Source organism: Myotis yumanensis, unplaced genomic scaffold, assembly GCF_028538775.1.
Source record: "Myotis yumanensis isolate MYYU_CA2020_CCGP unplaced genomic scaffold, mMyoYum1.0.hap1 SCAF_6, whole genome shotgun sequence".
NCBI lineage: Eukaryota > Metazoa > Chordata > Mammalia > Chiroptera > Vespertilionidae > Myotis > Myotis yumanensis.
Window position 1 is genome coordinate 37,956,423 of NW_027223757.1, and position 14,419 is coordinate 37,970,841.

The 14,419-nt window shown below is 37.4% G+C and overlaps 1 protein-coding gene and 1 pseudogene across 1 annotated transcript in view; both read right to left on the reverse strand.

Annotated features, from left to right (window-relative positions):
- AFG1L (AFG1 like ATPase) overlaps positions 1-14,419 on the reverse strand; it is a 160,538-nt gene that overhangs the window by 43,952 nt on the left and 102,167 nt on the right. The gene's annotated exons all lie outside the window — the stretch shown is intronic.
- Positions 9,676-10,972, reverse strand: LOC139012783 (eukaryotic translation initiation factor 3 subunit M pseudogene; annotated as a pseudogene).

Consider the following 14,419-nt stretch of genomic DNA (forward strand, 5'->3'; position numbering starts at 1 on the left):
CAGAAGAGTGTGGGTGTGGGAGTGGGGAAGGTGTCACCACACAGCTGGATAATCTGGGAGAATTCCAGAATAAGTGTTCCCAAGCTCCCAAAAGATATTAATCTTGAAATCCTAAGTTATTCTGTATTTATCTCAATACTTTGCTTTCAAATAACAATGAGTGTCCATAATAATAACTGTGAATCATTTTTCTATCATAGGGTTATATTAAAAGTTTCAACAGTTTTCTGTAAAACGACAATGTAACAATAAATTCATAGCTTATCACTGTGTAATATTGTGACAAGATTACATATTTTAATAACGTAAAATGATCTCTATCTGATATAGACTTTTGATAGTAGAAAACGTGAAAAGGAAATAAATTTAAAATAAAATTATTTTAAAATTTAAATACCTATTTACTATGTGAAAATTATTATTTTGTAAATTAAAGATTTTTATTTTTTTAACTGATTGGTTTTAGAAAGAGAAGAAGGAACAGAGACACAGAGAGAGAAACATCAATTTGTTGTTCCACTATTTATGCATTCATTGGTTGATTTTTTTAAAAAAAAATATCTTTTATTGATTTTTTACAGAGAGAAAGGGAGAGAGATAGAGAGTTAGAAACATCGATGAGAGAGAAACATCGATCAGCTGCCTCCTGCACATCTCCTACTGGGGATGTGCCCGCAACCCAGGTACATGCCCTTGACCGGAATCGAACCTGGGACCTTTCAGTCTGCAGGCTGACGCTCTATCCACTGAGCCAAACCAGTTTCGGCCCATTGGTTGATTCTTATATGTGGCCCTGACTGGTAATCGAACCCGAAACCTTGGTGTATTGGGATGACACTCTACCCAACTGAGCTACCAGGCTAGGGCCTAAATTACAGGTTTTTAAAACACAAGCAATAATTACCTTATCTGACAGTCCTGATCTTTTGCTGGTTGACAAACATTTCAGACATAAGAAAATGTCCTTTTGCAGACACATCAAATCATTAAGAGCGTGTCCTAAATCATTTCCAAGTTGGGTGTTAGGGTACATATTGCTTCATATAAGCTCATTTCCCTAATTAATATGAATCTGGCTCCTTCTGCTTAATATTACCTCCTTAACGGCCCTTTCTCCAAATACAGGCACGTTGCCGGGTTAAGGCTTCACCTGTGAATTTTGGAGGGACACAAAACTACACAGTGCATTTGTGTAGCTTACAGTTTGGGGTTTCTGTGAATAGTGCTTCTGTGAACATTCTAGTACATGCCTTTTGTAAGTTTTTGTATACATGCCCACTGTGTATATGAGGGTAGACCTATGTTCAGCTTAGTAGATACTGTCAGTTTTCCACAGTGGTTGTAGCAGTTTACTCTCTCTCCCTTGCAGTGGACAAAGAGTTCCACTGTGCCACATTCTTGCCAACACTTGGCATTTTCCATCTCTTCCATTTTAGTGATTATGGTAAATGTATTATAAATTGTTGTAATGTAAGTTGCCTCAAAGTGTTTTGGAAATGGGTGGGACATAAAAAAATACATATATAATTCAATCAATGCACCAATTAATCCAGAAGGATTTTCTTAGTAGCATGTGGTTATAATATACATAAAATTTTTAAATCCATTTTTAAAAAAATACCTAAGATCACTTGACTTTTTTAAGTAGGAAAAATACAGCAACCTTACCTTACACTAAAAATCTATACTCAGGCACTGCCCAGTGTGCTCCATGGTTAGAGCGTCAGCCCATGCACCAAAGCGTCCAGGCTTCGATTCCCAGTCAAGGGCACATACCTGGGTTGCAGGTGTGATCCCTGGTCTTTCCTCCCCTCCTCCTCCCATCCCCCCACTCCCCATTGGGTCAGTTGGTCAGTAGAGGTGAGTGCAGGAGGCAACCAATCAATGTGTCTCCACTGATGCTTCTCTCTCCTATCTTTCTCTGTCCCTCTCCCTTCCACTCTATCTTTTAAAAATCACTGAAAAAAATATCCTCTGGTGAGGATTAATAACAACAACAAAAATCTGTACTCAGAAATACAATCATGCCTGTGAAACTCTAAAAAAAAAACCAGGGTCAGCTAGTTTTTAAAAAAATCAAGTGTTTGGGACACAAGACCTAAGGTCAGCAATAGGCATATTCAGGAAACAAATGTACAAAAAAATACACATGGATATAGATTATAAAAAATACAAATAGTCATTCAAATTATTTTCAAATTACAAACATAAATTTAAAATAGTCTAGCCAACCAATAAAATTAGAAGAAGGGACGAAACCTGGTAGTCAATAGCAGTTGCATGAAAAAGTTACAACCTAAAGATGGCACTAAATTAAACATGATTTCTTTTTCAGTGTAAAAGGGAGCTAAAGTCAGTTTTCTTTTGAGGCTACCTGAATATCATGTCACACAGCATGGAAGAAAATGTTCTGTTCAGCTTTGTGTAGTTCCATTTTAACCACAAAGAGGCAGATCTTAAGGAAGAGTGACTTGGGTAACATCAAAATGATCAGGAGAAAACACAGGAATTAAGCTCAGATGTTATGAATCGTATCCCCTTTCCTTGCATGAGGAGAGAAACATAAGCTTCTACAACTGAGTAGTGATAAAGAATTTAAGTGACTTCCTTCAGTTCTGGGTAACTGCTCCTCAGTGAGATGCTACGTATAGTAGTCCTTTGTGCAGACAAGATGCAAAACAGATCATCAAAAGTTGAACACAATCCAGAGACAGAGAAACACTGATCAGACCATCAAACCTCTGAGAGAAGGTTAGGGGAGGGTCGGGGGGTATGGGGGAGAGATCAACCAAAGGACTTGTATGCATGCATATAAGTCTAACCAATGGACACAGACACCAGGGTGGTGAGGGCATGAGGTGGGGGGGGGGGGGGGGCGGGGGGTAATGGGGGATAAGAACACATATGTAATACCTTAATCAATAAAGAAAAAAAAGTGTTAAAAAAAAAAGTTGAGCACAGTATGAGAATTAAAGTCATTTCTGAAGAAGAAACGAAGTCACTCCTTTCATATGCTTCTTGTTGGGGGATGGAATGTCGGGGGCCCAAGCAGAGCACAGGCTCTTTTCCCTTTATCTATAGTGCTCGGTAATGTCCACCAACTCCATCGCTTCGTCACCTTTTGTTTCGCTCAGAAACTGCAGTGGAGGGGCAGGCTTCTATTTTCTGTTGAGGAGTACCACTGTGTCTTTAAGTCAAAAAATCCCTGGAACCAACCACTATTTTGTTGCCAGGAATCCTGTGAGTACAGTTCCCTGGATTAAAAGCCTGGCCGCTTCGGAAGTATGAGAATCATGATTTATTTTTCCACATCATATGAGTAAACAGAGAAGGAAGTAACCAGCCAGTCCAATTTTGAGAGAATTTCAACAGCTAAAATCAGGCATTCAACATAAAACTTAGACTCAAGAAATAGAACACATAAAAAAAAAAAAAAAAAGGCCTCATTATTGCTGGATCGTTTGAAATTCTCAACAAAAATTCCCAAACAAGTGGAGGCTTCTAGAAGAGGGTCACACATGAATTTAAATGGAAATTAATTTCTTCAAGAACCTCCCACTTCATTAGGATTGACTCAGGGGAACAGAATGCTACCCACACTTTGCCCCTTCATTCCCTTTTAAAAATCAACAGCTTGTTAAGGTATCAACAAGTAGAATAGGGTTGGCTTTCGCTGGTCCCTCTCTCTCCATGTTCTCTATTCCAGAGAGCCAAAGTTGATTCAACGCGGGAGAAATTTCCCCTTCCTCTTGGGGTTCTTGTGCCAAGTTTCCCTGGCAGCGAGCCTTCTCACTCTGCTGATTCCTTGTGCATTCATGCTGTACAGCTCTTTGTGCTCACACCAAACATAATCTGGGGCTGGAGGCAGGTCCAAGATTAAGTTGGTTTATACTTGCCTTCATATAAAACAGACTTGGTTGCATTTCAAATCCTGTAGTCTTGTTTTACATAACGGAATCCGTTGTTAGGATGGATTCTATCCTAGTATTTATCTTCTTCTCAATCACTCAAAGGCTTAATTGACTGTTGAGAGATCCATTTCAGTCTCCAAATTTCCCACCCTTCTCAATCGCCTGGAGAGTAACTTACCTGGTTCTATTAATCTTGACCTGCATTTAATACAAAAAGTGGGATCTAGCACCTTTTGCTCTCAAATTCCAGACCTTCACCCCTCCTCATCTGAGCCCCAAACTCCACATAAAATTTCTGTCAAATTTATATATTGCATTTCCTCACAAATAAATCAGTGATGTAACATGTAGAATTGCAAATTAGCAGATCCAAAAATATTTCTTTTTCATAAAATTTCAGAAAGGTTATAGTGTTTGAACATTTTTTAAAAGCTAGGGAATAAGAAGCTCTAACTCTCTCCAGGGGAAGATAGTCACATCACCTGGGGAAGAGAAGCCAGCGAGTTTTAATAACTAATAGTTACAGCAAGCAACTGAAGATCTAGGACTTTTTGTTAGGTCAGCTTTTCTAATGTTGAAGATTGACTGTTAGTTATAAACGTGATCTATTTGAAGATGAAATAACAAGAAGATAAAGGATTTTATGGAAATATAAAAACTTTATTCTGTACTTCTATAAGTACACATGCTATCTACTCATGTACATAGTATGTACATGGCCTATTTACACTTCACTAGATGAGTACAGCCATACAATTGAATACTTTGTCAATGTGTTCAGCTAGAAATGGTTGGCCAGCTCTATTCTGGTCCTTTCTGGCCTCCCAGAAAACAAATGCTGTGACTGTCAAATGACATTTCAATGAAGGCATAGAATAGAAGATAAAAGTTGTGCTAAGCTGACTGATAGAACCTGATATCGAAGTCTATACAAGATGAATTTCTTTTGCTGCTGTACCATTTTTTAAGTGGTGTTTCAAACCCTTGAAATAAATTTTAATTCAGTGGTCCTTGAGTTAACACAAAATTAATAAATATTTCAATGTGCATCTAAATTATGTCAAATGGGACGTTTTCATGATTTTAACAGACAAAATAAACAGCCAACCTGACTATACCCTACAGGATAGAAAGTAGAAAGTTGTTTTGTTTCTTGTTTTTTACTAATATACGTTATAAGTTTGTAATGTCACAGAGTCTTTCTCATTCACAAAATATCAACAGGTATTCCTATGAGAAAGATACTACTGTGCATCTACTTTTGAGAACAAACTATAGTGACCCCCGTAGCAGCCTTTTCCCTGCAGCTGGCCTTAGAGTACAGACTCATTACCATTACTGACCTTTGCTACATACAATGCTTCATTTTGAATTTGAAACATTTCAAAACGAATGAAACGTTTTACTTTATCCTTCTTATATGAATAAATACTTCTTCACTAAAAAAAAAAAATAGTGAAAAAGCCATTAAAATAATTTAAATGTAACATTAAAAAACATTCACTTATATGTGGAAATTAAACAGCACACCTAAATAACCAAAGGGTCAAAAAAATATCAAAAAGGAAATTAGAAAATACTTTGACAATGAAAACAAAGACACAATATATCAAACTTATGGGACGCAGCTAAAGTTGTGTTACGTGGAAATTTATAACTTAAATGCCTACATTAAAAAAAGAAGAAAAATCTCAAACCGACAAGTTAACTTTCCAACATAAGACTGGAAAAAAAAGAGAAAACTAATCCTAAAACAAGTGGAGGGAAGAAAATAATAAGGATTAGAAAGAGAATAGAAAAATAACATAGCAAGTCAATAAAACCAAATGGTGGGTCTTTGAAAAGATAAACAAAATTGATAAACTTTTAGCCAGATATTCCAAGAAAAAGAGAAAATACTAAATTACCAAAATCAGGAATGAAAAAGAGGACATTACTACCAACCTTACAGAAATAAAAAGGATTATAAGGGAAAACTATTAGTAAATGTATACCAACAGATTAAATAATCTAACTGAAATGAACAAATTCCTAGAAAGACACAAACTCTGAAACTGATTCAAGAAGAAAGGTAACATTTAACTAAAGAAGGAGGGCACACTTCCCAACTCGTTCTATCAGGCCAGTATTACCTTGATGGCAAAACAAGACAAAGACATCACCAGAAAAGAAAACCACTGATCAATATCTTTTATGACTATAAACACAAAAATTCTCAATAAAATACTAGCAAATGAAACCCACCTAAAAAGGATTATATACCATGATCAAATGGGATTTATCCCAGAAATACAAGGTTGATTTAAAATCTACATGAATAAAAGAGAAACATGCAAATTGGTGTCACTCCGCTATGCCCACTGCCAATCAGATGAGTATGCAAATTAATCCAACAAAGATGGCAGTTAATTTGCATAAGCAGGTGCAGAGCTTAGACTGAAGACAACTAGAAGGAAGCCAAGCGCTGCAGAAGGGAGCAAAGCTGCAGAGAAGCAAGCGGGGTGGTGGAGGCGGGAGCGAAGCCTGCCTTGGCAAGTTTCGCTCCCTTCTCTGCTTCGCTCTGACTGCAGGAAGCCCTATTATTGGGCCTCTAGTCCAATAATAAAAAAATAAACAACCCAATTTAAAAATGTGCAAAGTACCTGAAGACCCTTCTCCTAAGCTATACAAATAGTCAACACACACATGAAAAGATTTTCAACATCATTACCCATCCAAAGAAACAAAAATAAAAACAACAAGATATTATTTCACACTCACTAGGATTGTATTTCCCAAATAAAGAAGTAAAAGTCCTAACCCCCACTACCTCAAAATGTGCACTTATTTGGAAATAGTGTCTTTATAGATATAATCAGTTAAGTTGATGGGTGCTTTATTCAATATAATAATGTCTCTCTCTATAAGAAGAGGAAAGAGAGACACAAGAAGATACCATGTGACGACAGAGGCAGAGATTGAAGTGACATATCTATGTGCCAAGGAACCTCAAGTATTGAAGGCAAGCAACAGAACTAGAAGAAGCAATGAATGTTTCTCTCCCAAAGGTTTAGAGGAAGTATAACCCAGTCAAAATCTTGATTTCGGATTTCTGGCCTCCAGAAGTGTAAAAGAATAAATTTCTGTTGTTTTAAGCCACCCAGTTTGTGGTACTTTGTAACAACATCCCTAGGAAATTAATACATATGTCTATAATCAAAAAGTGTTGGCATAAATGTGGAGAAATGGGAACCCTCATCACTGCTGGTGGGACTATAACATGGCACAGCTGCTTTGTAAAACAGTCTGGAAGTTCCTCAAAAGACTAAACAGAGTTACCATACCCAAAAATTCCACTCCTAGGTTTATACAAGAGAAATCTATAATAATAAAAGTGTAATATGCTAATAAGACCGGACAGCCAAACAACCTTCCAGACGACCTTCCGGACGAAGCCAGGGCTGCAAGGGCTGAGGCAAGCTGACGTGGCTGCTAGGACCGAGTCCCTTGGATGAATTTTGTGCATCAGGTACATGTGCATCTAGTACAAATATAAGTCCACAGAAAAACTTGTACATGAATGTTCATAGCAGCATTTCACACAATAGTCAAAAAGTAGAAATAACTCATATGACCATCAACTGATGAATGGAAAAATAGAAGATATATATCTATACAATGGAATACAATAAAAAGGAATGAAGTAATGATACCTGCTACAACATGGATGAATCCTAAAAACATTATGCTAAGTGAAAGAAGGCAATCACAAAGGTCCACATCTTATTATAATTCCATTTATATGAAATATCCAGAATAGGCAAATCTATAGAGACACAGAGTAGACTAGTAGGTTGCCTAAACTGACTGGGGAGCAGGGGTATGTGGGGAGAAGTGGTGGCTAAGGGATATGGGGTTTCTTTTTTGGGTGATAAAAAATTTTTTAATGAATTGTGATAATGGTTGCACAATCTAGTGATTATACTAAAAGTCATTGAATTGTACACTTTATTATTTTTTTAAAATCCTCACCAGAGGATATTTTCCCATTGTTTTTTGAGAGAGTAGAAAGGAGGGAGAGAGAGGGAGAGAAAAACATCGATGTGAGAGAGGGACATCGATTGGTTGCCTCCTGCAGGTGGCAGGGGATGGAGCCTGCAAAAGAGGTAGGTGCCCTTGACTGGAATCAAACCCTGGACCCTTCAATCCGCAGGCCAATGCTCTAACCACTGAGCAACTGGCTAGGGTGAATTATACACTTTAAAAGGGGAATTGTATGGTATGTTAATTATATCTCAATAAAGCTGATAAAAAACAAAAATAATATCCTTGTCACATCTACAAAGTTAACAATAATTCTCCAACGTTATGACATATTCAGTTAGTGTTTGCATTTCTCTGATTATCCCATAAGGGTTTTGTTTGTTTGTTTGTTTCTGTTCTTATCATTTATTTGATTCAGGATTCAACAAGCTCCATATACTGCAACTGGTTTACATGTTCTTTTTTTTAACTTTTATTAGCATTTACTTGATGTTGAATTCTCTCCAGGGCATAAAATTTTTGTTTCTTCAGTTTCTTCTGGGAATCTTTTTCTTCTGTGCAATCTCTTCTTCTGGTTTAGGAACAATCTGCTCTTTTTCAGTAGGATCATCTTAATGTGGCAGGGAAAGCTCATGTTTGGGTTAATCTGCTCATGAGCTCTGTAAGTTCTGTGCCACATCTTGGGAGTTTTGTTCACCTGGATGTGCTCAACGATCAGAGAATCTACATCTAAACCCTTAAGGTCAGCATTACTCTCTGCATTTTTAAGTATGTAAAGCAAAAATTCAGCACTCTTTTTTGGGTGACCAACCCGGTATCTAGCCACATTGTTTGACCTGGGTACACCTACATTACAATGATGGAATTGAACACATTGCTTTTGTGAAGTGACAGCCTTCAGATCTGAGGTGGCTTTTCAGATATGCATGCCCTTGATGACCTAGGACAGGGGTGGGCAACCCCTGGCACGCATGCCAAACACGGCATGCCAGTAACTTTTTTTTAAAAATATATTTTATTGATTTTTTACAGAGAGGGAGGGAGAGGGATAGAGAGTTAGAAACATTTATCAGTTGCCTCCTGCACACCCCCCACTGGGGATGTGCCCGCAACCAAGGTACATGCCCTTGACTGTAATCGAACCTGGGACCCTTCAGTCCGCAGGCTGACGCTCTATCCACTGAACCAAACCAGTCAGGGCTCACGCCAGTAACTTTTGCTGGCACGCGAAACCCTCTCTTATAATCTTCCATTTACAATTTTTTTCTTAATATTGACTTTTTTATTTTTCAGATAAATTCAGTGTAGGTGCATCTTAGATAAATAAATAATTTTACATAACATGAATACATTAAAAAATAAATGTATTTTTCATCATCATATACTGTGTTTTTGTCGCTCGAATGAATTTAATTATTTCTTCAAGGTTCTTCACATACGTACACCTTAAGAGATATCAAGTAGGCGTAACATCTTCTCAAAAAATTAGGGTTGGCACGCATAAGAATTTTGAGTCAGAGATTTTACTGGTTTTGGCATGCACTCACAAAAAGATTGCCCACCCCTGACCTAGGCAGTTTCATAAGTATTCTTAAAGTGAACATGAAAATTTGAACTTCTTGATTTGCATGATTTTGTGGGGTTTTCTGGGTCAAGAAAATAGCAAACCATTTTCAGAGGTCAGCTCAGGCTGCTTATGGGACAAGGTTTGTATGACCTTTCAAACTACAGGTTCCCTCTCCAGCTCTTTTTTTTTCTTTTACTTCCCCCCGCCCCAAATTTCAGCTTAAAATGTTTTACTATCATTTAGATGTTTCCCCAAAAGAAAAAAACTTATAGCATAAAAATTCAAAAACTCAAAGGTTGTTTTTCACTTTGTTCAAGTTTTGTTTCCAGGAATTAAGTGTGTCATACAGTTGTTGCCATTGCTGTTTTCCAAATGTCTGATGTGTGCCATGACTGACAACTACTTTTCGCTGGTTCTAATCAATTTTACAGTAGACCACTTTTGTTTTCATGGCAATGAATAACAAACACTTCAATATCATCAGCTCCAATCTGAAGTTCGTGTTGCATTGTATCAAAAAAAATTTCTTTATTTTCCACTGCCATTCCCATAAAAGTAGTCTCATTTTTGCCATATTCTGTTCATGTACTAGTCCAAGTGCATCTATGAAGTCTTTATTATTCTGATAAAACTTGATATATGATGTCAATTTAGCATTCACAAAAATGGTTAAAAGATCATGAATAAGTTCACCTTCCAAAAACTTGACTGGTTTTAAAGTAAGAAGATGGTCAAAAGGAAATGCATTTGATCTTTCAATGCTCATACAATAAACCTGTGGGCATCAACTCAAGCCTGGGAAGCATTGTCCTCCGTGTAACTTCCTAGCAATTCTACCCTGACTTTTAAAGCGGCATCACTTTTCTTACAATCCACAAATGCCTTAAAAGGGTGTGTTTTTTCTCAGTGGTAAGATTCCAGAAGAGAAATACATTTTCTAACCTGATCCAGCTCAGCTGGAATATATTGGATGGCCTCACAAGATGCTGCCACTTTAATGAGGCTGCAATATACTGTATATCTTACAGGAGTACTCTTATCCATCCCATGGAAAAGGTTGCTTAGCAACTGCAGTCTCAGAGATGGCATTCACCTTCCCGAAATTTGACCAGCTTTTCGCAGAGATTTTCAATCAGAGCTTCTTGCTTTTCTGGCTCCAAGATCAACAGGAGGGATACCACGCTGTTCATCACACTTTCATCATCTTTATCATCTTCCTTTAGACATATATCACAGGCTTCAACAATTTGAGCTAAATCTACATGAAGTCCATCTCTGAGTTCTCTTCTGAAATTTCAGCTCCTTTAGATTTCAGATAAGCTCGAAGCTCAGCAGCCTGGTCTTCCTCAGTGATGTCGATGAAGGCCGGGACACTCGTGGTGAAGGCCCAGGCACCGCGGCAGCTACACTTGTAAACCACGCCCTCTTTTTTTCTTATTGGTTGTTGAAGAAGCAATTTATTTATGTAATTTTAAAATATTTTGATCAATATACTCCTGTGATATCATTCAACATATTCCATTGCCCCTAATATTTCCTATAAATTGATTAAATTCAGGTTTCCTTTCTGTAACAATTATTGTAGAACTTATGATCATTAACTAGATGTAATTATGAAGGTCTTTCAAAATGGTGATATTCTAGACCTATTCAAATTCTCTCATTCTTTTCTCATTAGTTATCTAGAAAACTTCTATAAATATCTCCCCACTGTTTTTTGTTATACTAAGGATCAGTTCTTCTAAAACAGGCAGGAAAAACACTTGGTTCTCTCCTTTTATTTACCGGTTTTTAGGATAATGGATTGAAGACTTCCACTTTGGGCCATTATTGAGTAGCAGGGCCCAGATTTACCCTCCTTTCTTAAACAACTACAAACTGCCTAAGATATATGAAACAGTGGTTGTCAGACACTGGCTATCAGAAAGCACAGGTCAGTGGTCCCCCGAGGGAAAGGAAACAAAGGAGGTGAGCCCCCAATTTGCTATCTGGTGAGAGCTTCTAGGCTTCCGGAGAGGGAACACAACCACATCCCCAAGGTCTCTGCGAGTTCAGAAAACAAAATTCAGAATTTGGGGAGGCACTAGCAGCTAGAATTTCCAAGGTAGAGTACTAAAATGAGAGCTACACACAGAGAGAAATAATTATAGTTGGAAATTTCAATACCTCTATCTCAATAATTACTAGAAAACGTAGAGGAAAAATTAGTAAGGGTATAAGAAACATGAGCAACATTATCAACCAACTTGAACCAAATGACATTTAAAGAATACAAACAACAGCAGAATACACATTGTTTTCAAGTGCACAAGAAACATGTTCCAAGATACATCAGATTCTAGGCCATAAAACAAGCCTCAATATTGTTTTTCAATTATTTTATTTTATTTTTTCCATTACCTTTTATCCTCTCTATTCCCTCTTCTACTTCTACCCATCCCCCTCCAACCCGCAATCACTGTTTTTAAAGCCTCAATAAACTTAAAAGCTTCAAACCATACAACATAGGTTCTCTGACCATAATAAATTAAATTTGGGAACCAAAAGATGTATAGAAAAATCACCAAATGTTTGGAAGCTGAAGAGTATACTTCTAAATAACCCATAGGTCATATAATATATTACAAGGGAAAACATGACATATTATAAATGTATGAGATGCAAGTAAAACAGTAGTTAGAAGAATATTTATAACATTAAAATGCTTATGTAAGAAGAGAGGAAAGGTTTAAAAATCAAGGACTTGGATTTCTATCTTTAAAAATTAGAAAAGGAAGGGTAAATTAAATCTAAATTATGCTGAAAAAAGTAAATAATAAAGAGAAGTGTGCAGAATTCAATTAAATAGAAAACAGACAGCAATAGAGAAAATCAATAAAGCAAAAGCTGTTTCTTTGAGAAAATCAATAGAATCAATAAAACTTTCACAAGCATGACTGGAAAAAATAGAGACTTTGTACCTTTAAAAAATTATCATTATGAAAAATTTCACACATAAATGTGGAGACAATAGTATAATAAAGCCTATATAATAATCACCCACTCAATACATGGCCAATCTTGTTTCATCTATACCTTCCCTTAATCCCCCCACACTGGATTATTTTGAAGCACATCCCAGATACTGTATTATTTTACTTGTAAATATTTTAGTTTATGAATATGATTTCTCAAGGTTGTGTTTGTAGTGAGAAACCTTGAGGGATGAGGCAATGTCTACCGTGAGGACACAATGTCTACCTTGCTTACTTACTTCTGGCTATAAAATAGTACATTCCCTAAAGTCGGAGTCCCTCTCCTAAAACACAATTCACTGCCTATGCAGGCATCCATCTGGGCCCTCAGCAAAACTCAGCATTCCCCGCAATGGGACTAGGGAGCAAGAAGGGAATCAACATAACATCCGTGCCAAGAGTAATAAAATCATTTGTCTCCGATCCAGATGTCTGCGTCTTCCCAGGAAACCACAACCTTCCCAGAAGTGACAAGGAAATGGCCTGCAGCAAATCCCATGTATCCCTCAGCAGTGGTATTTCCTTGTCTGAAAAGAGATGCTCATCATATATATATGAAACAGTAACTTCTATTGCCACCAGCCCCCAAGCAGATAGCTAATCTGAAGCAGTTAAATTCTCTGGAAGGCATGGGGTGGGGCTACTCATGGCAAACACCGGCCAATTCAAAATAAATGACTGGTCCAAGCCCCCATCCAAATGCAAAAGGAAGCCTAGTGTTGGTTGACCTGTTTGGATTTAGGCAAACTATATTCCACACATAGGGATCTACTATTGAGCCCAATCCACCAAGCAACCAGCAAGAAAATAACTTTGTGCTCATCTCGTGGTTACAGCGGAATGAAAAACTGGACAATCATGAGATACTTTATGTAAAAGTTTAGATATTTGCACTCAAGCTTGCTGTGGTTTGTAACTTGCTAATTTAAATTCTCTGGGTTTGTTTTATGTAAGACTGAAAATTTCTTGGGATAGGCCAGTGATGGCGAACCTATGACACGCGTGTCAGAGGTGATACGCGAACTCATTTTTTTGGTTGATTTTTCTTTGTTAAATGGCATTTAAGTATATAAAATAAATATCAAAAATATAAATCTTTGTTTTACTATGGTTGCAAATATCAAAAAATTTCTATATGTGACACGGCACCAGAGTTAAGTTAGGGTTTTTCAAAATGCTGACACACCGAGCTCAAAAGGTTTGCCATCACTGGGATAGGCTATAAACATCTGGTATGCAGGGATTTCTAAATGTAATGTGATATAAAACCAATGAAATGCCCAGCTGGCGTGGCTCAGTGGTTAAGCATCGACCTATGAACTAGAAGGTCATGATTCGATTCCCAGTCAGGGCACATGCCCAGGTTTTAGGCTCGATCCCCAGTGGGGGGCGTGCAGGAAGCCAGCAGCTGATCAATTATTCTCTCTCATCATTGATGTTTCTCTCTCTCCCTCTCCCTTCCTCTCTGAAATCAATAAAAATATATTTCGAAAAAAACTACCAATGAAATAAGATTACACACAAACATACAATGCCTTGTATGAATTGGTTCTTGTGTAAATCAGACAATACTATAAACCAGAGAAATTGTTCCATGTCAACTTTTTTTTAATATATTTTATTGATTTTTTACAGAGAGGAAGGGAGAGGGATAGAGTTAGAAACATCGATGGGAGAGAAACATTGATCAGCTGCCTCCTGCACGCTCCCTACTGGGGATGTGCCCACAACCAAGGTACATGCCCTTGACTGGAATCGAACCTGGGACCCTTCAGTCCGCAGGCCGAGGCTCTATCCACTGAGCCAAACCAGTCAGAGCCCATGTCAACTTTTTAGGTAGTTAAAAAAAAATCTTTGGATATTCTTGATATTATTTGAATTGTGTTTGGGGACATTTTTAATTG